The sequence below is a fragment of the Felis catus genome, chromosome B1 (genome assembly GCF_018350175.1).
Source record: "Felis catus isolate Fca126 chromosome B1, F.catus_Fca126_mat1.0, whole genome shotgun sequence".
Lineage (NCBI taxonomy): Eukaryota > Metazoa > Chordata > Mammalia > Carnivora > Felidae > Felis > Felis catus.
In genome coordinates, this window is record NC_058371.1 from 150,525,585 (window position 1) to 150,551,821 (window position 26,237).

General features: G+C 35.5%; 1 non-coding gene across 1 annotated transcript; it reads right to left on the bottom strand.

Annotated features, from left to right (window-relative positions):
* Nucleotides 1-24,358: 24,358 nt before the first annotated feature.
* On the bottom strand, nt 24,359-24,468 carry LOC111560324. Its single transcript, XR_002742076.1, has one exon. It is a non-coding gene; the product is annotated as a U6 spliceosomal RNA (small nuclear RNA).
* Between the last annotated feature and the right edge of the window lie 1,769 nt (nt 24,469-26,237).

The following is a 26,237-nucleotide window of genomic DNA, read 5'->3' on the forward strand; positions in this document are numbered from 1 at the left end:
GTTTTGGTGCCATATTTTTTTTCCATTCCACCAAGTCAGCTTTAGTCATCTCCTTACTAAAAATAATAGTAAATAGTAACCTCAAGTGAGCATATGGAATTGCCATGGGGAGCTACAGATTTGTGTGAAAGAAAAATAGAATTTACTTTATTTAAATTTGATTTCAGAAAGTTGGATGGAAGCAGTTTATGAGATTTTAACTCAATTGCACTAAATGCACAGGCCTTTCCCTAACTTATTTTCTAAAATATTTGAGATTGTTACTAATATCATGTTGATCCCTCTGTTGGATAAAGGGATGGCAAAGAGTCAAGAAATAGCCTATGCTTGGTTGGGTTATTGTTTGTGTCATAAATCTATTTACTCAGTTGCAATGAGAAGTAAAATCTATCCTAAATGATTCAAATGAAGATAGCTTTAATGAGCAAATTATTTGCAGGAAACACATATTAGTAATGAGACACACAAAGACCTACAATGATGGAAAACTATGCTACCCCTAGAGCTCATGGACAAAAAGAGGAAAGGGTGTTATTGGCACCCAGAGAGCAGTTATTGTGGATGAAGACAGTTAGTGGAAACAACAGTCCTGGAATACTGAATTATTGCTAGGAACATTGCAGTGAAAAGAAGGGGGAGCCAGGAAAGAAATAGCCCCTTCTGATTCTCATTTCATCCTCTGATCTCCCACCTGTGTCCTCTCATTGACCAAAACTAAGCAGAGACAAAGTACCATGGTGATATGGTCTGTGAAGAATTCATCTCAAAAGAGAAAAAAATAGAAAAGAATGTGGATGTTTTCCAGTTTCTGGTCAGCATGTAAATTCTGTGGAAGTCATCACCTCATCCTAACAATAAGTAAAAACCAGAACAAAATGAAAGTTAACAACTCTTCTTAGATCCATCAGAGAATTGAGGTTACAGGGCAAATCATTGCTCCAAAATCTGGAAAGACAGACTGACAGATATGGAGAATAATGTTACAAGAACAGAGTCCCATGAGGAGAAACCTCTGTGGGAGCCTCTGCTGGGATGGGAAAGCCTAAATTGTAACTGACAAATTGCTGGAAGCTCAGAGTGGACAAATGGGAGAATTAAAACTTCCAGGAAGGGAAGTCTTAGGAGGGAACCCCTACACTTTTGTGAGTTTTACTTCCAGGATGTCTGTCAGGTTATAACCATGAAGATTGGTGAAAAATCTTCTTGGGCTTCCAGCAGAGGGTAGGGAAGAATGAACATCTAAAATATGTCAGAGGCATCTTTTCTTAAAGCCTGCATTCAACAATTTTACCAGAGCCTAACCTATTGGGATTTAATCAGAGCCTAACTCATCTAAGGGAAGGGGAATATTCAACTCTAACCTCCTCTGGCCATCCTATTCCATGTTAAGGAGTGGGTAAAAACTGAGAAGAAATTATGAAGTCTAGTCCAAAGATACAGACTCATTAAAAGTCCTAATCAAAGACTAGAATCCTTCCCCACCCCACAGCTCACCCCCACATTGCTAAAGTCCTGTTTACCACAATGCCTTTCACTCAGTACATCATGTCCAGTTTTCAAAAATAAATTACAAGGCATATTATAAGGCAAAAACCATACTTTGAAGAGGCAGAGGAAGCATCTGAACCAGACTCCAATATGAAAGGAATGTTAGAATGACTAGACCAGGGATTTAAAACAACTATGATTTATATGCTAACAGCTCTAATGGAAAAAGTAGGCAGCATGCAAAAACAGATGGGTAATGTAAAGAGAGAGATGGAAATTCTAAGAAAGAACTAAAAAGAAAGATTAAAAAAATACTGTAACAGAAATGAAGGATGCCTTTGATGGACTAATGAGTACACTGGAGATGACTGAGGAAAGGATCTCTGAACTTGAGGATATGTCAATAGAAACTACCAAAACTGAACAGTAAAGGAAAAAAGATCGAAAAAAAAAAGTAAAGTGGAATATCTAAGAACTATAAGACAACTCTGAAAGGTGTAACATACACACAATGGGAGTATGAGAAGGCAAAGAAAAACAGAGAAAGGAAAAGAAGAAACTTTTGAAAAAGAATTTGGGGTTGGGGGACAGCAAATTGAGAATAACTGGAACACTGGTTTACTCCTATTTTACTCATATTTTTTTGGTAAGAGAAAGGGGATAGTTCTGCCTTTGACTGCTTGTGGCTTGGGAAAACAATAAAAGAAAATCAATACAATTTATGTATGAGATAAGGTAGAGAATTATTTGCTACACTTGGTGATAGTAGAAAAATGGAAGGAAAGAGAAAGGGGAATAAAGGTAATGTGATAGGGAAGACCTGTGCGATGTCCTATGTCACCTTTTGCCATATACCCTTAAATCATTAATAAAACATGAAATTCCTGAAAATTTTGATGTTAAGGGGTCGTGTCTGTATATGACAAGATTAAGGCTTGCACCTAGGTTAGCACTAGGTAAACAATTTGGAGATGCAGACTTTAAGAGAAATGGAACCATAAGAAAGTTAGGTGTAAGGAATGAACCAAAATCATGGGTTGGTTTGGAATCCTTCACTTGGCAAATTGCAGTTTAGAATTTCATTTACCTAACATGGTTCCAGGTTATTTAAGTGTTACACCTTTTCTAGATACCCTATTTCTTTGTAAATTAAGTCAGCATTTGCAAACCAAATTGTTTGTTTATCAGGGCGCCTGTGTGGCTCAGTTGGTTAAGCCTCCAACTCAGGTCATAATCTCACAGTTCCTGATTAAAAGCCCCACGTTGGGCTCTGTGCTCACTCACAGCTCAGAGCCTGGAGCCTGCTTCAGATTCTGTGTCTCCCTCTCTCGCTGCCCCTCCCCCACTCATTGCTCTGTTTCTCTCTGTCTTAAAAGTAAATAAAACACTAAAAAAAATTTTAAAAATTGTTTGTTTATCTTAAATAAAGAGATTAGAATCCATTGGGAATTAGGGAATTATATTGGGTCCCATGAAGTATTCTCAATCAGAAACAATTTAATCCAACGCAAAAAAAAAAAAAAAAAAAAAAAGTCAACAAGTTTGGTGAAGCTGATTATTACGGATATTTTGTGTGTCTATATCAGTAGATTCTCAAATCATTGGTTAAACTTTGACTAGAAAAATATTCAGTTGTTTCTTTTCATAACTGCTTTGTTTTTTCATATTGGGTTGGCGGTTTGGAGTGAAGAGGGAAGCCAGTCTTGCAAATTTTACTTTGTGCTTCCGAAATATGTATATTAATTACATGGCTGGAAATAAAGTATTAATTCTTTTCTTGGCAGTCACACCAAACAACCTATTCATGGGATCACATATCTGTATTTATTATAGAATTGTATCATTGCATTACCTTCTTATGGGCAGTTCTGGAGCTTTGTGTTCATTCATCTAAATATTCTTTCCATAAATATTTATCAAGTTCCTACTATGTCTGAGGCACCATGGTCTGTTCAGTGCCATATTGCCATGGCTGTGTGTGCCATATTCATGCCTTTATCATAACAAAAAAAATTAAAGTGAAGTACCAAAGACACGTCAGTGAAAGAGAAAGAAGAAAAAAGAACAGATTAATGAATTTCTCATCTGTTTTCCCACAAAGTTGACTCCTAAAGGTATTTCCAAATTGTGTTTGTGATTGTTAATTCAATTTTTTATTTACAGTGAGGTTATTGATGATTTGCATTTTCTAACAAGTATGGTTTTTAATATTAATGACAATATTTGTTTTTTCTGATCTACATAAAATCGTAATTTCATTATAGGAAGATACAAACATTAAGAAAATACATGAATCAAATGGAGCAGTTCACATATTCTCCCTTTGTAGATTTAACATTTAGCTAAATGGAATTTTAATAATACATCAGTTGGTACCACATTGAATATTTGAGTTAAATTATTGTGGGATAGTTTTATTATTAGCATTTTTTTCTTTTGTTTCTGTGATAGTAATGGTGTTGCAGACTTCTAAACCTTCAAGAATATTTGTTTATGCTGCTGGATACTTGCTTTTCTGCAGAGAACAGTGGCTTGCTCTCCTCATACAAAATTGTTTGAGTGTTAACATTTCAGTGAGCAGTTTGAGACTGGAACTGGCCTATATTCTTTATCTCCTTTAGGGCTTTTACTGCTAGGGTTTGGCATGATAATCCATGGTAGTAAGGCTCCATTCACATCTAGTTGGCAAATTAACACATCAACTCATTACACCAGGGCTTCGGGCTACAGCTCATGTTGGCAAATTTACACAGATTTTCATTAACTCAAATGGAAAGATAGGGACAGACATGATTAAGGGGACCAAGGTCAACTCCTATTTGATATTTGGAAACATGAGAAATTATGATTTTACTTCTGTCAATTGATTTCTCCAGAGTACCTCACATCTACAAATTTTCCTTTACTAACCATTCCTTCTACTAAAGTTTGAAAGATTGTTTTTTTTTTACATTCTCTAAATTAATTTAACCCAGTAATATGTATGCTTAATGGTCTATTATTTTCTCTTTTAAAATATTAAATAAATGTAAAACAGGAAGTAAATTCCTCTCCCTAAAGTAATTCATATAGTTGTTCCTATCTATATTGCCAGCATTCCTCAATATTCAATAATTTAGAACTTACAATAATATTGTTCAGTTGACATTATTTAATTTCCTAAATGTCCCTCTCTTTCTTTATTTCTAGAGAGATGATAGAAAATAATGAGTTATATTTTACATGAGTAATTACTGAGGGTGCTTAAATATGAACTTATCATTTCAAAATCAGTTTTTCTTCTTTGGCCGGCTTTGAAATCTCTGGATTTCTGTTGTGGGAAATCATGGCGTCTTATACTTTTCTTTTTATCTGTACTCATTTCAAACAAATTTCTTAAACTAGTATTCTAGACTGTATGTTAGACTGTGAGTTCTGTGGAATCAGGAACTATATTTTGTTCTTCATAAATTCCCCAGCATTTTGCTCAGTGTCTCCACATGGCACAATATGGGGAAAGATAGGAAGTGCATCTAAGTAGTGGAATTGTGTCAACTATACTCAAATAAAAAAAATTAAAAAACTAAAAAAAAGTATATCTAAGCCAGACTTCGGATTTTAAATGGATCAGAAAAGATGTCCTGGAGTAGGCCACTCTAGAACTGACTCTTAATGAGTTAATTCAAAGAAAGAGTGTGGGAGGATATTTTATGTATTTAGGACAAACTATTTGAAACCATTGTTGTAAAGGACAGCATTGACGTATTCTGTGAATTGCATAGCATCCAATATGACTGTGGTGTCAAATGAATAGATGAAACTTGAAATATTTGTTGAAGAAAGATTGCAGACAGCTTGTATGCCATGCTAATAGAACTTGAATTTTATCTTGAAAGCAATGTACAATCATTGTTTGGTTTTAAGCAGATTGATGATGATCAGTCCATCTCCCTCCCTCCCTCCCTTCTTTCCTTCGTTCCTTCGTTCCTTCGTTCCTTCCTTTCTTCCTTGCTTCCACCATCTGTATGTCTGTCTCTTTCTTTTTATGATCAGTGCCATGCTAGGGTGTGTATATTAGGGCTGTATAAGATTGAAGGAGGTAAATCTTTACAGAAGATCAATTTCTGTAATTCATACAATAAGAATTAGAACCCAAAATAAGGCATAGGTCATGGTAATGCAGAAAATGAGAAGATTTGGAAGATGTTAAACAGAGAATTGAGAGATTTTAGTGACAGGATACGGAGGGTAAGGGAAAGAGTAAAATCTAAAATGATATTTGAGATTTTGTTTCCCAGTGTGAATGCTAGCACTGCTTTTTGATATCAGGAATATTAAAGCTAGATATCTAGAGAAAGTGAGTTTGGGTTTTGGTACATTTTGATTTTTAGTTGCCTATGGAACATCCAGATATAGAGGTCCAATAGATAGATATTAAATTGAGACGTGGATTTGAGTTCAAATAGTTTATTTGGGAATTAATCTCAGGAAGCACTGGTAGAGAGGTGGAGAAGTAAGAAATGAAAGGTGGGAGGGGGTGCCTGGGTGGCTCGGTTGGTTAAGCGTCTGACTTCGGCTCAGGTCACGATCTCGCGGTCTGTGAGTTCGAGCCCCGCGTTGGGCTCTGTGCTGACAGCTCAGAGCCTGGAGCCTGTTTCAGATTCTGTCTCTCTCTCTCTCTCTCTACTCTCTCTGCCCCTTCTCCACTCATGCTCTGTCTCTCAAAAATGAATAAATGTTAAAAAATTTAAAAAAATAAAAAAATGAAAGGGAAGTAAGTTAATACAGACTGCGCTATTAGCAAGTTACCTGCGTGGCACAACTGAGATTTTGTCCCACTGGTGTCCTGTGACGGACTGTGTAGAATATACCCCAGAGTAGTTCCACCTGAAAGGTGAGGCTGCTGGATTACTCATTCATTAATTCTGGTCTGTCTCTGCTAGAGGCTGCTTCCTGAGAGCTAGCTCACCACACTTGTGGCCTCTCCAGCTGGCAGGACTCTAGCACACTCCTGCAAGTATGCCCTTGGATGGAGTCACAGATCCTGGTAGTAAAAGCAATTCTAAGGGTATTCAGCTTGTTGGAGGCACCCACAGGTTCTCCTCAATGTAAGGTAGATCTGGTCTGGAGAGGTGGTTCTGAAAGCCATCACATGTAAAAGATAATTAGAGCTAATGCAGTATAGTGAGCTCATTCAGAGAAGAATGTCTAGGATGAAAACCTGTCAAACACTAAAATTGAAGGGACAACATAGGGAAAGATAAATCTGTGAAAGAGAATGTCTCTTATCTTTACGTGGCTAATATGTCCAAGAAGCTTGCCTTAAATATGTTTAAAACAAAACTAGAGAAGCAACCCAAAAGCTAGTGCAGTCACTGTTTATCCACTTATTATTTCTCTGGTTGATGTACTTACAAATATATTTGCTTCATAGTAGCTATGGCCACACCTAATTCACCAATACATCTTTAATACCTTGTGTGTTTCCTTACTTAGTATTTGGTGTAGACTATATATCAAATATTTCTTTCTTTAAAAAATTGTTTTAATGTTATTTATTTTTGAGACAGAGAGAGAGAGAGCATGAGCAGGGGAGGGACAGAGAGAGAGGGAGACACAGAATCCAAAGCAGGCTCCAGGCTCTGAGCTGTCAGCACAGAACCTGACGTGGGGCTCGAACTCACGGACTGTGAGATCATGACCTGAGCTGAAGTCAGATGCTTAACAGACTGAGCCACCCAGGTGCCCCGCCCAAATATTTTTTTCTTTTAAACAAGTTATTTAGGATTTCTGAATTTACATGCGTATACATTTTTAAATAAAATTAGAAAATGCAGTTTAGGAAATGTTGATATTTTCAAAACAAATATTTAATAAGAATATTTTATCTCCATTTTTTGTTTTCAAATACGTACCTTTTACTCTTATTTTTTCTTTTAAATTAATGAACTTTACTTTTTAGAGCAGTTTGAGGGTCACAGAAAAATTGATTAGAAAGTACAGAGGATTCTCATATACCCCCTCTCTCCACACAACACAACCCCTGCTGCTATGGCCATCCTACACCACGGTGGTATATTTGCAACAATTGATGTATCTTTATTGGCACATCATTATTATTATGTAAATTCCATAGTTTACATGCGGTTCACTCTTGGAGTTGTACTTGGGTTTAGACAAATGTATAATGACATACCGTCCTTTTAGTAATGCACTGAGTAGTTACAGTTCCCTGTGCTCTCTTCATCCCTCCCTGCCCCCTTCAGTTACTTTTCAGAAGACAGAAACTGATGAAGAGACGCTTACAGAGGTTTATTCACCTATTCCCCTTCCATAGATTTATTTCATGGTCTTGCGGATTTCTTCCAAGTTGAGAGCACAAAAACAAAGACATAAGAGGGAAAACGTATGTTTAACCTGTAATGAAGTGTTGGTTTCCTCAGTTCATTTTTATGTTTTTGATAATATTTGATTCAAGTTATTTCTCCAAGCCAACATATGTAAGTCAGAAAACTGCAGAGAATGTTTCCAAATATTTCTGGCACAATCGATTATGGCTTTTCTGCCAAAATGTTCCTTTTCCTTAGATATACACCCTTTGCATCATTCCGTCTGATTTTTATTTCTGCATTCCACTTCAAGTCATGAACTATATTATGTGTAAGGTCTTCCTGTGATTTGCTTAGTAGCAGTTGGTGAACAAGGAAGCCCCTCATGATGTTTTCTGTTATTATTATTATTATTATTTGAAAATCATTCAGAAAAGAAAAATATGTACTGCTATAAGACATGACTCAAATAAATTCTTGTTTTCAAAGACCATCCTGGCATTGTAGTTTCATTATTAGCACACTTGGAAATCTGCTTCACCCATGGGTGAATTGGCTGTGGAATATCAGGAAACATGGGCAGAAAATTATTAAAGGATTATGTTTTTGAAAGGGATTACATCCTAATTTTTACTGAGGGTCAAAAAAAAGTGACATGATAGATTGGAGCAAAATGATTTTTTAATGTTCATGGCATTTTTAGATGCAACGAATATTCTGTACCCCCATTTCCTTGTTTCTATTTCAAGTGAGTGTTCTTCATAGTGTGTAGTCTTATTGTGTGTTTTCTTTATACACTGTTTTAAAGGAAGAGTTAATCTGCACCTACCATGTCTGATTAAAAAAAAATGCTTAAAAAGTCTTTGATTTTTTTCTTTTATCTAACAGATTTGTTGTGTAGTCTCACTTCTTTTTTTTTTTTTTTTAACCTTTCACTAAGAATGAAGATGATAATGTTAAGCAAAAAAAAAAAATTCAAATGTATAAGTTTGGTTCTTAATTTCTGTACAATCCTTCACAATGGTATATCATTGAGTTGACACTGGATTACAAAAATTTAACAGCCCAGAAAAGTTCTTCTGAGAACTTATTAGCATCAGAAAATGCTGTGTTTTACTATCTTTTGGAGATTTAAAGCTCATCTATCCATTTCTCCCCCTGAGAGTTAAAGAACTTTAGAAAAAAAAATCGCCATTTTCTTTTTTAGAAAAAAGTTTTTTAGAAAACAATCACCATGTTTTGAATAGTGAAACACTTAAAAACTTTTTATTTTAACCTCTGTGAGACTTAATTTCCTCGTTGTAAAATCGGACTAATGATCACTACCTCGGGAAGTGATTGTAAAATCAGAAATATGTGTGAAGTGTGTAATGCACTATCTAGTACCCCTCGGTCTTCATTAACACTGGGTGACATTCTTTTTCTCCTTCTCAATCTTCTTCTTACGTGCTTGATCTAGATCAATGGTTCTCAAACTTTAATGTAAATCTAAATCACTTAAAGGGCTTATGAAAACAGATTGCTGGGCCCTGCCCCAGAGTTACTGATTCAGTAGTTGTGAGGTAGGATTGAGACTGTCTACTTCTGAGAAGTCGCCAGTCTTGTCAAGTGAAGAGATAACACTTTGAAAGCCACTGACCTAGAAAGATAATGCAACTATTGTGAAGTAGAGCTTTGTGGCTGTCAATATTTTTTTCTATAGTTATCTTTGACTAATAAATATTGTCACTTTATATTTTGAAAATTAGTACCATGTACTATAAACTATTAACTTGTCAGGGCACCTGGGTGGCTCAGTTAGTTGAGTGTCTGACTTTAGCTCGGGTCAGGTTCATGAGTTCGAGACCCACATGCTTCATGCTGAGAGCAGCAAGCCTACTTCAGATTCTCTGTCATTCTCTCTCTCTGCCTCTCCCGTGCTGGGGCTGTCTCTATCTCTCTCAAAAACAAAAGTAAACACTAAAAAAATATATTAACTTACCTATTTCTAAATAACTCTCCCAGCGTCCCCATTTATTCAGACAATAGTGTAAGTGTCGCTCTTTTGAAATTATGCAATGTTTGGTGAATGGTAGAATTCAGGTCAAGTGAATGCGAAAAAAAAAAAAAAAAAAAAAAAGGAAGACTTTCCTCAGTTGGGCATGTTTAAGACAAAACAACAGTGGTGGACTTTACTTGTCTGAGCAATTGACTGAGCAACAAGAAGACTGCCTGAAACTTGAACAATCTGTTATCTAGATATCATTACAATGTAAGGAGACTTGCTCACCACAGTAGGTATTGTTATTGTACTTGTATATAATTTAGAGAATATTTATTTGAATTGAATGTTACTTCCATTTTCATTTTATCTGACAGATTGATTTATCTTGTTCAGTGACCTGTCATGTTACTGGTAATAAGAACGTGGATTTCACAATCACCATCATGACTAGCAGAAAGGAAAGAGCTCCTCTTTAAACGATCACATTTAATCAGGAATATCTTGGTGACTCACAAGTTAACAAAACTTTCCACTCTGTGTATTCAGCCAACAACACTGCCAAGTGTCCAAAACCTAAATGTAGTTCATGACACACACACAGTGAAGCTGCAAATAAGAATAATTCCTGATGAAAAAATAGATATCTAAAATGTTACTGTCAATTTGTTTCTTTGGTATCTTCTGAGTCAGCTTTTATGTGGTGTTAATGCAATCTCAAGCTATATTAAAATATATTAAAATACTGTTATGGTTACAATATAACATATGCAAAACTCTCACAGCGTGGTTGGACTCTTGTAAACATCAGGGACAGATTTTCAGAACTCCTCTTTGCTCTATCTATACTCACACCCGGAGTGATCTCATACTGTGTTATTGTTTTAAATACCATGTTCAGGTTAAACTCAAATATATGGCTTGGATTAGATCTAGGACCTGAACTCCAGATTCTTTTATATTTTTAATTTTATTTATTTATTTTTGAGAGCGAGAGACTGAGAGTGAGCAAGGTAGAGGCAGAGAGAGAGGGAAAGAGAGAGAATACCAAGCAGGCTCTGCACCAACACATCTTGAACCATGAGATCACAACCTGAGCCAACATCAAGAGTTGGATGCTTAACTGACTGAGCCACCCAGGTGCCCAAACTGCAGGTTTTTATAACTGTGTACTCAGCATCTCCAATTGATATTAAAAAGGGATCTCAATCATAATGTCACAATCTGCTCCTTCTGCATACTTTCCCAGACACTTAATGGTAGCTACTCTATTTAAACCACTCAGGTTACAAATAATGAGTGCCCCATTTGTCTCTATTTTTCTTACACCCTACATCCTCTCCACAAAACAATATTGTCAGTTCTCCTTTGAACACGTAACCAGAATCTATGTCTCACTCATCCATTGTTACCATCTGAGTCCAAGCACCATAATCTCTCACCTAGATTATTATAACAACCTCTCTACTTATCTGTTCATATATATCACCTCCTGGATAGTATATCCTCCCAAGAGCTATAGAATGAATATTTTAAAACCTATGACAGATCATGTGCTTTTCCTCTCATCTTTCTTAGAGTAAAAGTTAACATTTTTATAATGGCTTACACTGTTATGATTGAGAATCCTTTTCAATATCAACTGGAGATGCTGAGGACACAGTTATAACAATCTGGAGTTCAGGACCTAGATCTAATTATGAGGCCACCACTAAGTATGTGAGCTCAGCTCCAGTGGTGTTCTTGAAGTTCTGATACCTAAATCATAATAAGACATTACAAAAAAAGGTAATTATGGACCAGTGTACCTCAACACACATATGCAAATATTCTAAACAAAATTTTAGGAAATAACATCCAATAATATGTGAAAAGTATTAACTGATGACCAAATAAAGTTTATCCCTGGAATATAAGGCCATTTTAATATTTAAAATAACCAATCAATATAACTTAACAGATCAATAAAGAATAAAAGCATATTATCACCTCAGTAGATACAGAATAATATTTGACAACATACAACATCTATTCCTGGGGCACCTGGGTGGTACAATTAGTTAAGTGCCCAAGTCTTGATTTCAGCTCAGGTCATGATCTCACATCTCGTGGGATTGAGTCCCATGTCAGTAGTATGGAGCCTGCTTGGGGTTCTCTCTTTCCCTCTCTCTCTACCACCCTCCTCCCCGCTCCTGCTTTCTCTCTCTCTCTCTCTCTCTCTCTCTCTCTCTCTCTCTCTCTCTCTCCCTCCCTCTCTCCCTCTCTCTCTCTCTCTCAAAATAATATATCTATATATACATATATACATGTACACACGTGTATATATGTATATACAGATATATATAAAATCATCCATTCTTGACAAAAACACTTAGTCAACCAGGAATAGAAGGAAACCTCTTATATGTAATAAAAGGCAGCAATGAAAAACCTACAGCTAAAATCATACTTAATGGTAAAAGACTGAGTGTTTTCCCCCTAAAATTAAGAAAGACAGGTATTTCTGATCTCACCACTTCTATTCAACATTGTATAGTTATTCAAGTAAAAGAATAAAAAAAACACCTAGATTGGAAAGAAATAAATAAAAACTGTTTTATCTGCAGATGACTTGATTGTGTATATAAAAAAATGGGATATACAAGGAGGCTAGAACTGATAATTGAGTTTAGCAAGGTTGCAGGATATGAGATCAATATACAAAAATCAACTGTATATATCTATATCTATATCTATATCTATATCTATATCTATATCTATATCTATCTATATAGATATATATAACTTTTACTCTAAGTTAAATTTTACTCTAGCAATTAAAAATTAGAATTTAAATTATAAAATAATGCCATTTATCATAGCATCAAAAATAAGAAGTATTTATTGATCAATCCAACAAAAGATGTAGAATACATGTGCATTGAAAACTAGAAGCTATTGCTGAGAAAAATCAATAAAGACCTGTATAAAAAGAGACACATACCCTGTTCATAGGTTAAATTGATCTTTAGGTTTAAATCAATCTCAATAAAAATCCCAGAAGTCATTATTTTGGGGGTAAAAATTGAGAAGTTGATTTTAAAATCGTATCAGAATGCAAAGCGTGTGGCATGCCAAAACAACTTTGAAAACAGATCTTGAAGCTCAAGGAATAACACTCTTCGATTTCAAGACTCATTATAAAGCTACATTAATCAAGACAGTGTGAGATTGGCATGAAGACAGGCAAATAGATCAATAGAACAAAGAAGAGATTCCAGAAATATACTTTTATGTCTACAGACAACTAATTATTGACAAATATAAAAAAGCAATTCTGTGGATGTGATGTTGTTTCCAACAAGTGATGCTGAAATGCTTGCCTATCTATAGGCAAAACAAAGAAACACACTTTATATCTCACACTATGGATAAAAATTGACCAGAATTGGATTATACACCTTAATGTAGATCCTAAAACTAAAAAGTTCTAGGAGAAAAATCTTTATGACCTTTGTTTAATCTAAGATTTCTTAGATATCATATATAATATATAGCATCCAAAATTGATAAATTGAACTTCACCCAAACTGAAAATGTCTGTTCTTTGAAAGGCACTGCTAGGAGAATGAAAAGGCAATCCATAGACTCAGAGAAGATATTGGCAATTTATGCATCTGACAAAGGCCTGTGTCCAGACTGTGTAAGGAGTTCCCAAACTCAATAAGATAACAGCAACCCAATAAAAAATGGGCTAAAGGTGTGAACACACACTTTAAAAAAATGTATATAGATAGTGAACAATCACATAAAAAGATGTTTAATATAATTAGTTAATAGAGAAATGCAAATTAAAATCACAATAAGATACTGCTCAAAAATTACTAGAATGGCTAAAATTAAAAAGATATATCAAATATTGGAAAGGATGTGGAGGATTAATAACTCTCATAACACTGCTGGTGGGAATATAAAATGGTACAGACACTCTGAAATATAAGTTGGCACTTTTTCTAAAAGCTTAAACGTGATCCAGTCATGTCATTCCTAGATATTTACTCAGAATAAATGAAGGCATATATCCATCCGTTCAAAGACATATACAAGAATGTTTACAGAAACTGTACTGGTAATAGCCAAAAATCTGGAAACAACTCAAATGTTTATCAACAAATGAATGCTTGAATAAGTTGTGGTATTTCTGTACAATGGAATACACTCAATACTAAAAAATATATATAAATTATGATACATATAAGTATATGGATAAGTCTCAACATAATTATGCAAAATAAAGCCAGGCAAAAGAGTACATGCCATATTATTTCATTTATATAAAATTCTATAAAATACAAACTAATCTGTAATAGCATAAAGTAGGTCAGTGGTTGGCTGGAAACGGGGATAGGATCAGGAATGGGGGCATTAAAAAAAGTTCAGGAAACTTTTGGAGGTGGTGGATGCATTCATTTCTGTGATTATGGTGATGCATTCACAGGTGTATACAAATGTTAAATCGAATCAAACTAAAAATGTTGTATACAGTTACCCTATATTAATTGTATCTATATATGCCTTTAAAAAAAGAAATAGAGTTTGAATTTAAAGTACATTTTGCTCTGATGGTCAAATGTAAGAGATGGAAAATTATTTAGGATTATATACATTGTGACCAATGCCAATCTCAACTTTAATGTTTTTAACGTTTTGGTTTTAAGAAGCACATTTTCCAGGGCCCCTGGATGGCTCAGTCAGTTAAGCGTCCGACTTCAGCTCAGGTCATAATTTCATGGTCTATGAGTTAGAGCCCCTCATCAGGGTCTGTGCTGACAGCTTAGAGCCTGGACCCTGTTTTGGATTCTGTGTCTCCCTCTCTCTCTGCCCATCCCCCACTCACACTCTGTCTCACTCTCTGTCAAAAATAAATGCACATTAAATTAAAAAAAAACACATTTTTTTTCTCACGAGAACAAGTAAATCATAAGCAGAAAGATCTTGTAAAAATTTCCTTTAAATGTATTTTTTCCCTACGATGAAATGTAATTTTAACAAAAACAATGCATTTGCAGCAGTAAATGAAGCGTACTGATAATCAATCCACAAAGCATAGGCATGTCCAAAAACCATCAGTTTAAGAGGCAGGGCGCCAGCTTCTAGTTCACCATCACTGGTGACTAGTCACTCCAATAACAGTGTAATCCGAGGAGGGCCATTTAACTCTCTATTATCAGTGTCCCTCGAGGTTTAATAGGGGCAGCAGAGATATATATTACTATGAGGACAAATGCAATAACAGATGAGCCTTTGGCCATCCTTTTAAGTAAGGTGAATTAACAAAAGAACTTATTGGATGCTAGCTATTTTCTACTACAACTCTGTCTAAAGTTCTAGTCGCTGCAAGTTTGGCTAATTTAACCCAAGAGACTTAACCTGGGTGTGAATAGCTGCTGTCTTTGAGATAAAAATGCATGCACTCATATTTGAATGCACTTATTTTGTCCTATATAACCTTTAGGTAAAAATATTATGGCATAGATAACTAATCTAAGAAATTCTTTACACAATAATAGGGAGTAATCTAAAAAGAAAATAAATTCACTCAAAAAAAGTAAACTCAATATTGGCTTCAAAGTTATTTTGATTCTTTTTATGATTTAGAATAATAGAGGGGCACCTGGGTGGCTCAGTCAGTTGAGCGACCGACTCCGGCTCAGGTCATGATCTCACGATTTGTGAGTTTGAGCCCCGCGTCGGGCTCTGTGCTGACAGCTCAGAGCCTGGAGCCTGCTTTGGATTCTGTGTCTACCTCTCTCTGCCCCACCCCCACTCATGCTCTGTCTCTCTCTGTCTCAGAAATAAATAAACATTAAAAAAAAAGAATAATAGATATGTGGTTCAATAATATAAGAAGAACTATCCTATAACATGGACACTGTGCTCCTAAATATTCCAGTCCTGATACTGGAGTGCTAGGTTGATGTGGTACATCCGGAACACTGCAGTTTTCTCTTACCCTTCTTTCTCCTCAAGCTCTATACCTGGGAGACAGTATCAGGTTCCAGTTTTCCCTGCACAAGCATTTAACCCTTTTTCTTCTCTTCCATGAATTCTTCTATTTTTATTATGATTGAGGTATAATTAATATACAATATTATGTTAGTTTCAGGTGTACAACACAATGATTTGATATTTGCATATATTGCAAAACAATCATCGCAGTAAGTCTAGTTAACATTGTTATGCCATGCATAATTACAAAATTCTTTCCTTGTGATGAGAACTTCCAAGTTTGCAGCTTTCGTATATGAATGTAGTGTTATTAACTCTTCACCATGCTATATTGTATCTCCAACACTTGTTTATTTTATAACTGAAAGTTTGTATATTTGGACCTTTTCACCCATTTCTCCCACCTGCTATCCCCCACAATCCTTCACTTCTGACAACCCACCAATCAATATCTCTGAGCTTTTTTTTTTTTTTTTAGATTCTACATATAAATGAGATCATACAATGTTTGTCTTTCTGTCTGACTTACTTCACTCAGCATAATGCTCTCAAAATTCACCCATGTTGTTGAAAATGGCAAGATTTCATTCTTTTTGTGGATGAATAATATTCCATTGTGTATGTGTACCACATTTTCTTTATTTATTCATCGGTAGACACTTAGGTTGTTTCCTTGTCTTGGGTATTGTAAATAATGCTGCAATGAACATGGAGGTGCAGATGTTTTAAGTTAGTATTTTTGTTTCCTTTGAATAAATACCCGAAAGTGGAATTGTTGGATCATATGGTAGTTCTATTTTTAATTTTTTGAGAAACTTCCATACTATTTTCTCTAGTGGCTGTGCCAACTTACATTCTCAGCAACAGTGCACAGGGTTCCCTTTACTCCACATCCTGGCCAAGATTTCTTTCTTGTCTGAAAAGCTTCTTAATGCACTTATATTTTTAGTCTCAATTTCTCTTGTATGGCATTTTTTTTAAAGTTTTTCTCCTGTAGTTCCCATTTGTTAGTCATCACTCACTTTACAAGTTGGTCAGAAATGGCCACTTCTAAAAAATGTAGACAATATTATACTCTATTAGTTGACATCTTCAAGCCCCAAAGCATTGGCTCAATTCTGCTTACCGTAGCTGCTGATTTTGAAAATTCCTTCTTACGTTTACAGTTATTTCACATAATGTTGAACATGCATTGGAATAGTCACTGTGTTTGATGATAATGGAAGGACCCTACTGTTTGTACAGTGAAGCTGTTCAGGCCAGTCTGCTCAAATTCTTCCATTCTGACCTGCATCTGAATTCTACTTTCCATAATGGTCTTTTTAGGGCAGTACTAAAACCCAATCAACTTGGTGTAAGGTGCTTTATGTTTATAGTTTTCAGTGATGAGGAGGTATGATTTGCTTTATGGTGTGTGTGTGTGTGTGTGTGCGCCTGTGCACACATGTGTGTGATAACATGCCACAAAAATGGTGGAATACAAGTACAAAAGTGTTTTTCCTCAAACAAAAGATTTTGTCATATGTAATGGGTTTTGAAATTTTTTAAAATTCTGAAGTTAGAACAGGGGCTAATCCTTATGAGTGTCAAAGATGTGGAAATTGAAGCAAGTCCCATCAGTGCCTTCATTCTGAGAATAATTTTCCATGCTGGTTGCTATTCTGTGCCCTGCATGAGTGACTCAGTGTGCACCTAAGGACCATTTTAATGTGTGGCATCTGGATGGACACCTGGAAGCTGTGAAGCTTTGAACTAAGGAGCCATTAATGCTAAAAAAAAATTAACATTAATGTTGATTATCCCTCTTTAACTTGTTTCACCCACAACTGCTCAATCATTCTGCAACCGGATTACTGCCAGTTCCATATGTTTCTGTGTCACTTAGGCTTGACTAATTAAAATATTCTGTCGTAGGTGCCGCATAAATTTTAAAAGTCTGAAATGTCTCTTTAACCAATTGAGGAGACTTCTAATGTTTTATGAGAATTAATGTATACATTTCTTTTAACCTGCCAAATGCCAAACATATGACCTAAAATTTTATGTTCTGTCTGGTTTTGCTTCAGAACAACAACAAATCTATGCCTATCAGCTGCGTTCTAAACTTGGCCAAACTGGAATACTCTTTATAACCCTGATAGATTTCCCTTAACGTTTTCCTTTAAATGTACTCTTGCTCATGAATATCAGAATATTTTTAGCCAAAGAATCCTTGAGAAAAGGAAAAATACTCATTGGTAAGGAAAGAAATGCAAACTAAAACATCAATCAAATACCATTCCCTTTTTTCAAATTGTCACTGATATGAAAAGATAATAATCAGTGTTGGCATTCTCAAACACCACTAATGTGAGTGCAAATTGGCAAAATATTTAAAACATAATTTGGCAGCATATAGTGAGTGCCTTGATATTTTCATTTTGTTGTTTCAGTTTCATTCAAAAAGTGTAACAGGCAATAACCAGATATGTACAAATAGTCATTAAAAATATTTATCATCGTGTTGTTTTTTTTATCATAGTGTTATTTAAAACAGCAGAACTTAGAAATTTAAATGAGTCATAATGCGAAAACCGTTCAATATATCAGTTCTTCCATGTGAGAGACAAATGCTTTGTTTACAATGGTTTTGAAGACTGATGCCAAAGGAAATTTTCTTTTTTTTTTACATTTTATTTATTTTTAAGTTTAAAATTTTTATCTGAAGTAGAGTTGACATGTAACATTAGTTTCAGGTGTACAGCATGGCAATTTAACAGTTGTACACATTGCAAAATGTTTACCCTGGTGAGTGATGTTACTGTCTGTCTCCATACTAAATTATTACAGTATTATTAACTATATTCCTTATGTTGTGCTTTTCATCCCCATGACTTACTTATTTTTATACCTGAAAGTTTTTGCCTCTGAATCTTCTTCACCAATTTTACCTATTTCCCTGTCCTGTAACTATCAGTTCATTCTCTGTATTTATGAGTCTCTTTTTATTTAGGTACTCATTTTGTTTTTTAAAATTTCATATATAAGTACCATCACATGGCATTTGTCTTTCTCTGCCTGACTTATTTTACTCAGCATGATACACGCTAGGTCCAACTATGTTATTATAAATGGCAAGATCTCATTCTTTTTTATGGCTTAGTAATATTTCATTGTGTGTATACACACACACACACACACACACACACACTACATCTTCTTTATCCATTCATTTATTGATGGGCACTTAGATTGCTTCCATATTTTAGCTATTGTAAATAATGCTACAACAAAGATAGGAGTATAAATTAATGTTTTATACCAAAGGAAATTTTCTTGATATGGTAACATAAGGGAGAAAAATCTTCCAAGCAAACCAACCCATTGCATATGTGTTTATAGAAATACTGAACTGAAGGACAGTGCATTAGCAGTCCTTATCTCCAGTGCTATTTTTACCTGTTCATTGATTTATTTTATTTTATTTACACATCTCAATAAGAGCACTTTTTTTTAATAATTAGGAAAGAGCTATCATAAATGAACAAGCATAACAAAAAATTGTATTTTTAAATAGCTTTAAAATTTACCTCTAGTGAGTGAGTATATTTATATGGTATATTTATATGGTCCTATTTAATTTTTAAAAATATTTTTTGGGCACCTGGGTGGCTCAGTCGGTTAAGCATCTGACTTTGGCTCAGGTCGCGATCTCCTGTTTCGTGAGTTCAAGTCCTGTGTCGGGCTCGCTGCTGTCAGCACAGAGCTTGCTTCCAATCCTCTGTCCTCCTCTCTCTCACCCTCCCCCTTCTCTCCAAAATGAATAAACATAAAAAATATATATTTTTAAATCTCTTTCTCCAAAAAAATTCTAGACTTCTTGAGGTTGAGCCTATGTTGTTTACTTCATTTTTATCTTGTGTGGTTCTTTCGGAATGCATATGGCTCAGTTAGCTCTGTGAAGTTTTGGTGAGATACATATGCCCAGCCCTATTTCTAGAGATCCTCATTTCATATGCCTGTTGTGTCACTAGTGATTCTGATGTGAACAAAATCTGAGTCAGGAGTTTGCTTTTTAAATTTAATTGATAGTGAAAGATATGTTATTACTTACTACCTCGTTAATGCAAGTATTTATTACAACTTAATTTGAGTTGGTTCAGATAGGTTCATTTGGACATTGGTTTACAATGTAGTAATACCTTGGTATAGAGATTAATTTGAAAAACAGTTGTCTCAATTCCTTTTGGATACTGGCAGGGTACAAATAGACACACAATAAAAATAATTTTTCTCTACCTGTAGATTCCATGTGAAGAATCACTATGTAAACACTAGTTGGGAGATAAAAGAACCAATAAATTAAGTCAGGTCACATGTCATTTGTTTCAGAACATATGCGTTATTTTCATTTTCTGTTGTGGAGCCAGGCCACATATTTCTGGGTTTTTACTTTTCATCCACTTCTTCCAACATCACTAAGAAAATAATTTTCAACCTATTCTCTGACACTTCATTAAATAGAGCAACAACAAGGATCAACACAATGGCACAAACACTGAGTAATTCGGTTATATAATTAACTGTTTGAACCATACTCCCCAAACAACACACACTCACTGGTAAGAAATATTTTTCACTTTTGATTATTATTCTGATTTGTGTTAGTAACAGTTGTCCACTTATGGTTTCTGAACAGTCAAGCCCCTCTTCTAAGTCAAGCTTAAAAGACATTGCTCTTTTGACAGTTTTTTTATTTTTATTTATTTTTTAATGTTTTTATTTATTTTTGAGAGAGAGAGAGAGACAGAGACGGAGTACTAGTGAGAGATGGGCAGAGAGAGGGAGACACAGAATCCCAAGCAGTTTCCAGGCTCCCAGCAGGCAGCACAGAGCCCGAAGCAGGGCAAACTCACAAACCATGAGGTCATGACCTGAGCCCAAGTAGGATGCTCAACGGACTGAGCCACCCAGGTGCCCCTTGACACAATTTTAAGTGGCTTAAGAAGTGATCTCCCTGGGCCCACTTTGATCCCATGGGAATATATTCTTGCTAATTTTGGTGCTGTCCACCTTTAGCTATGGAGATGAGCAAACTATTTTTAGTTAATGTAAGGAAATAAACCCAGAATGCTTGCATTGTAAACAGTGATTAAAAATTTAAAATCTTATTGCTAGTGCTACCTTAAATGCATTGCATTTGAACTATTGATTTATTAGTTTTTAGGAGTAAGTGCTGTTGAAGTAACCAAACAAGAGGCCCTGAATACCAAGGTAGCGCTGAGGCCTCTGTGGCAGCCTACCTGAGTCAACCAAAACCTCAGCTGGAATCAATGCTCTTCCTTATGAGAGTATCAAATTTAAGAACAACCAATCACAGACAAGTAGACTTTCCCACAGGATGGCAGCTGCTGAAGCCATAGCCAGTCGGTTTCCTTGCTCTGCTTCTGCATCTTTTCTATAAAAACCTGTCCCCCAGCTCCTGTCTGGGAGTGTCCCTAACCACTTTTGGTTTGGTGCCGCCTAGTTGTGATCTGTGCATCATCAAATAAACACTGGAAAAATTTTAAGGTACCCCAGTTTACCTTTTCACAGACCTTCATATTAGAAATTTCTAGGCATGACTTTTGATGCTGAGTTGCTACTTACAAACCCGTTGATCAACAAATTAAAAAATATTTGGGAAATATTTCTTTACATATTTCCTGAGATCTTTCGTAAATTTCTCCAGTGTTTAGAATGCTACTGTTTTCAAATGCTTCCTGGAGTCTATTTAAAAAGCCTCCTGATTTAGTTTAAAGACTGCTAACCTCAACTTTTTTATGTTCCTGTGTAGTAGGAGTGTATCTAGTCACCACTTTTATCAGAAGGACATTTTAGAATTTAAATATCATAGAAAATATGGAATGATCCTGGAGAAGGTTGATCTCAATAAACAGAACAGGAATAAACTTGCCTGGTAAATAGTCTTTAGGAACAGGATTACTTTGCACTAACCCATTTGGTAGGTAATTTAGAACCTCTGGGTGAGAAGGAAAAAATGTGAGGCCTTATCAAGTTAACTGTGTGGCAGTAAGCACAAAGTTCATATCAAAGGTGAGATCTGGGCAAGCTTATTTAATTAACTGTCTTTGGTAAAATTTAGAGCAAAGACCATGGTTCCTTCAGCAGAGAAACCTATTTCCATGTGAGTTAATAACAGTTTTAATAATAATAACAACTTTTTGTAACAATAATTACTTTTCAGGCATCCCAAATTGAGCAAGATGCTCCAACATCTTGAAGGCACATCAGTTAGCTTTGCGTAGATTATATTAATTTTGAATACAAATACCTGCTTCTGACTGTTGTGTATGTGAAACATATGCGGGTGGTCCACACGTTGCACAGCAGTGCCTAACCACAAAAAATGATTATGCAGGCTCACCTGGGCGGCTCAGTGGGTTCAGCATCTGACTCTTGATTTTGGCTCAGGTCATGGTCTCACAGTTTGTGGGATCGAACCTCAGGTTGGGGTTCAATCCTACTGCACAGAGAGGAGCCTACTTGGGAGTCTCTCACTTCTTGTCTCTGTCCCTCCCCCATTCTTTCTCTTTCTCTCAAAATAAATAAATAAACATTAAAAAATGACTGTACAAGCTGGAAATGGGAAAGTGATTCTAAAACAATGGAGAAAATTACGATTGTTTCATGATCTTTAAAATTTTTTGGTGCAAAGGTATTAAAAACTCTCTTATTTAAGGTTATAAATCTATAGAGAAATAAATAAAATATTAAAACTAGTGTTTATTTAGTATACTGTTATTTAAAAATTAGAAACAAAAAGGTTTCTTTTTGTAAAAACCTTATCAGGAACAGTCTGAACAGCACTTGCCTTCTTTTTGTTGTATAAGTTATATTGATTCTTTTTTAATGGCTTGACAATTATTAGATTCTTTTCTAAGTTTGGATCAGCTTTCAACACAATATTGTTTGAATTTTCTATGTTGTGAAACATCTTTGAGAGTTTCTTTAGTGTGAAGTATATTTATTATTATTATTGTTGTTGTTTTAGAGAGAGAGCACATGAGCAGGGGAGGGGACAGAGGGAGAGAGGAAGAATCTTAAGCAGGCTCCATACTCAGCATGGAGCCTGATGCAGGACTCCATCCCATGACCCTGGGATCATGACTTGAGCAGAAATCAAGAGTCATAAGCTTTGCTGAGTTCCTCTGGTTGGATATGCATAGTTATGTATGTTAGCGGCACTGTCAACATTTCCACGGTCAGCTCTTTCATCTAAAACTTCATTTACACAGAATTCAAATCTAGCAAAGTTATTTTCACAGCGAGGTAGAAGTTTGTACCATTTTGCACGCATTTTACTTCCTGCCATGATGCTTGAGTACTCTCAGCTGCCCTGCTGTAGGTCATGTAGCTTCCCGAACTCAGCTAAAGAAATGACACGATCTCCAATTGTAGCTTCAGTGGTCTGTCCAAAAGTCCATCTAAGATAAAAAAAAAAAAAAAAAAAAAAAAAAAACCTTTAAAAGTCGAAATACCTCCTTGGACCAGAAGCTGGGTTAATCAAGTCGTGTATAAAGGCAATTTTCCCATTTTCATGCAAGTAGCCTAGAAAATTAGAGTGAACTGCAGTGTTGTCCACCGGTATTGGTATTAGCGCTTTAAATGTTACAGGGTATTTTGTCTTTTGCATCTCTCTACCCCTGGAAGATAAGGAGTCGACACAAGTACATGTTTTGTTGTCTGTGCCTGAGTAGCAGGTATACAGGGACCAATCAGTACCAGACGTTGAAAGAAATGACATGATTTGTCACTGGCTGTGTTTTGCATTTGTTATTTATGTCCTGACTTGTGCATTGAAGAGATAGCAGCGGACTGTTTTTTTATGCAGTCACTCTCAGTGAATATAGGCTGGTAGCTGAAATTTGAACAGTGTTTTCTGGGAACTGGTGTTATTTAATTAAACCAGAATAACTGAAATACTGTGCAAAATGAGGCCTACTTTTACTAAGCTTTAACAAATGTATCTGAGGATTCTGTGCTGAAATTATTTCTTCATAAAAATGCATTCAGCTGTTCGTTTTTTTTCAATTGGTGACAGTAAAGCTTTAAAATGTAGGAAATAATTTTAATTTGGTAAATCTTAAAGTATATATTATTTTAACTTCCTTGCACTAGTAAGAAGAATAGTAGATAGAATCTGCCTTCCTTCTTTATGTGCGGCTCAGGAAGGAAGATTTATTTCCATTTCCCCCTGTGTATGGTCAGCCAAACAGTCACTAAAGATCACAGCTATAGTGTACTAGTATATATAACAGAGGACCGCATGTTGGACAAAACACAGACTTTCACTATGTGAACCTGCCCAGAGTGGACTCTTAAAGAAGAAAATATGCCCATAATTACATGCACAGCATCCTTGAGAAATTGGGGAAATTTGGGAATGTAGGTAACAGGCCGAGGGAAAAATCCTTCATCTGGCAAATCAACAAAAAGGAAAGTTTCCCTCAGGTTCTAGTAACTTAAAACATTTTTTTAAAACAGGTTTGCTGAGATATAATTTGCACAACATAAAATTTCCCCATTGTAAGTATACAGTTCAATGAGTTTTAAAAACTAGGAACACTTGATGAATTTGCATGTCATTCTTGTGCAAAGCCATGCTAATCTTCACTGAGTTGTTCCAATTTTTGTTCCAAGGTATTCTGCCAAGTCAAGAACTCTCAGAATTTTAATTTTTGGCAGAAAATTGCCATCTAATGTTCTTCAGAACACAGGGGACGAAAATGTTAGTATTTATTTTATGATGGACTCTGCATGTATCTTTAATATTTGTTTGGGAAGCATTTAAGAAAATATATCGATAGATAATGAGATCCGACTAAAGTGTACTGAATCTTCAAATTAGTTTTAGTATGTAGTTATAATCCATATTTTATAAGTAAAAGAAGACACTTCCTCAAGGTTAAGAAACTCAACTGAGGGAAAGGACTGGTACATTTTGGAGCTGGGATGTGATCTCACATCACATTGGGATGGAAGATTCTCTATCTGGTGGTGATCCATCAACTCTGATAATAGGTTCTAAGTTCTCTGCATGTGGCATTTCATATAGTCCTTATGAGAGCTCTATAAAGTAAATGCTATTATCTAGTGCATAGACGAGGCAGTTGAGATAGAGTTACCTTAGACATAGAGTCCAGGGTTATAAAAAAATAATGGGAGACACAGTTGGGGCCCTAATTTAGCTACTTGGGGCCTAGAGTAAACTATACTTACCTAACATGGTCTCCCTTAATATCCACTGACTATCCAGAGAGGAGACAAAGACTGGGGCCCCTTGTTAGTACTTGCCTTATGAAGTAGAAAGAAAGAATGGTAAGGGAGAATTTCCATGACTCTCTGGACAGGATTTTCTACATATCTCACAAACCACATTCTAATGGTGAATCTGTTTTATATAACGATATCGATTTCTAAACTTTCATATTTTCACATTTGAGGTCTTGATTTATGAATACAGCCCAGTTTTTAAAACTTCTGAAACAATTTTCTAGTATGCTGATGGAGAATGGGAATGATAGAGAAGGAAATGTACCCAACGTTGAGCTTCTGGATGGTTTTACCCAGGGCTCTCTCTGCCTGAGATTGCTCTGTCCCCAGATGTGACAAGGCTCATACACTTACATCATTCCACATCTTTTCAAAAGTCACCCTCTTGTACCTTCCTATTCATAGTAGGATTCCTCTATTCTCCGCCTTGAATTTGTTTTATTTGTCTCTCTTGTACTAATGACCACCTAACTTAAGTTCAGAGTGATACTTCCAACTCAAATTCTAGACTTCAGGGCTTTTGCTTAACTTCTTTTAAAAATGTGTCTGTATCTTTATCACTGAGAACAGTGGTCTTTAAGGGCATGAGGGATAATAGGGAATCTCATAATGGTTCATTTTTTTTTTTCTATCTAATGCTGCACATACAATAGTCTTAGAGTAACAAAACTAATACTACCATCAACGATGGCTGAACTACTAGCATTGTTTTGCTTTTCTTTTCTGTCATTTCCCATTTTTTATAGTTGTTCAATACCTATATTGCCTGAGAATATAGCTATTCCATACCATATTCTCTGCCCCTGTCCCTCATTTAGTCTTAGGCCACAGGTGACAATGCATTTGTCCCCTACTAGTCCTTACATTAGTATGCCTCTAGTCATTTTGCTTGTCTGAAGGTTGTTCTCCAGTAGATTCCATAGTAAGGACTCAAGGGAACAATATTCCTGGAATTATTGCACATTGGTAAGAATTTACCTAAACCCTTTGAACTTCAAAATCTGTTCTGTTGGATAAAAATAACTCTTGGCTACCACTTCTCTTTTTCTTGAATATCTTAAATATGTTACTGCATTTTCTTTTCCAAATAAGTCATGTACTCTTTTCCCTTAATTTTGTAGGTACCTAAAAGAGTTTTTTCCCCTCCCTCCTTTCCT